The sequence below is a fragment of the Galeopterus variegatus genome, unplaced genomic scaffold, assembly GCF_000696425.1.
Source record: "Galeopterus variegatus unplaced genomic scaffold, G_variegatus-3.0.2 Scaffold7728, whole genome shotgun sequence".
In the NCBI taxonomy this organism is placed as follows: Eukaryota; Metazoa; Chordata; class Mammalia; order Dermoptera; family Cynocephalidae; genus Galeopterus; species Galeopterus variegatus.
In genome coordinates, this window is record NW_007733839.1 from 52,530 (window position 1) to 54,154 (window position 1,625).

Here is a 1,625-nt window from a genome sequence, read left to right on the forward strand (position 1 = left end):
CAGCTTCTCTATTGTATCAGGAGAATATAGGATGCACAAAAATACAGATAGTAACACGGGATGCATACAAATGATATAGTAATACAGAATGCTTACAGATTTAGTTTTGATAGCTGACTGATAAGGGAAGGTTACGGCTCCAAATGAAGTTTTGAAAAAGGCATTGTGGAGACTTGATCTGAGAAACTAAGTTTGTTGGATAGTGTTTAGGGCCCATTTCTTGGTTGCCAGCTGTGAATTTATTAGAGTGAAGCCCATGCCCAGCTGCCTCGATCCAGTTTCTTATCTGCAGAGCAGGATAATAATGTCTAGCTCAAAGACTAGTTAGGAGAACTAAATGAGAGAATGCCTGTAAAGAACCTAGCATAGTGTCTCACAAAGGTACCTAACGTTATTCTGGAAAGGCTGTCAAATTCTTTCCATGCCTACAGCTAGTGATTATTTTGCACAGCTGTTTTTCAGGAAGTTGCTAAGTTTCTTATGCTGTTATATTAAAGAGAAGGTAACTTCAGCAAGCAGTCAGCTAATCAAAGCAGCTGCAACAGGCACATAAGGTACCAAGTCACAAAGGTACCATATAGTGTTGTAAATCAGCACTAGGCTGTAATTTAGACATGAGCTAAGGTTTATAGAGAACACTCTTTTTGCAAAGCTACAGAGAGAAAATTTATTATAAGTCTTGTACCCCACAATCAGACTGATAAAGAACATCTTGTGATAATGCTCCAAATTTCCACAGGAATTGTAAACAGAAAAGAAACCAGGGGCAAATAGCTAGAGAAATTCAATTCATCAGTTTGGAAATATGCAACAATCACATTTTACTTGGGAACGAGGTACAAAGAAAATTGCTGCCAAGGGTTAATTTTTTTATGTAAGAAATAAGTTTTGTGACTTAGACTGCTGTAATAGTCTGTTATTTGGAAATAACAAAGTACTATTACTCAATTCTGGTATCTCTCAGAATATAAAACGGCACCTAAATAAAACCACAACAAGAGTTTTTGTTCAGATGTTATACAACTTCAAATCCTATGAACAAAATTTTAATTAACATTATAAAAACATAAAATCATAGATTTTTAAAGAACTGTATAAGATAGTGTGATTCACACACAGGAACCTNAAAAACTAGAAAACTGGACAAAATATATAAAACAACTCTAGGAACAGACACTGAACAATAGATTACTGGAGCAAAATCTGCATGAGTTGCTTTGCATCTTTGGCTGATAACTAAAATGCATATGCATTAATACTCCACAGGCCAGGCAAAGAAACAACTGAACCAGCCAAGAAGCAGTGAAAAAGAACTGCTGGGAACTGTAAGTTGAAAATATCCAGAGCTCACACAAAACTGGAAGGCATTTGAGTTCTGGTGACCCATGGTGGTGACACCCAAATGATCTCCAGGGCATTCAGTAGAGACACCAGAAATATCATGCCTCAGTTGTAAAGCTAAACCTGGCATAAAGACTACTCTAGGGGGAAAAAAAATACTCTAGGCTCACCCCAACAAAGCTTAAAAACAAGCACGAAAAGGAAAAAGCTGATAATTAAGTTTTAAACAAAATGACAAAATTCAGACACTTAATGTAATATTACAATGTAATACTAAAAACAGC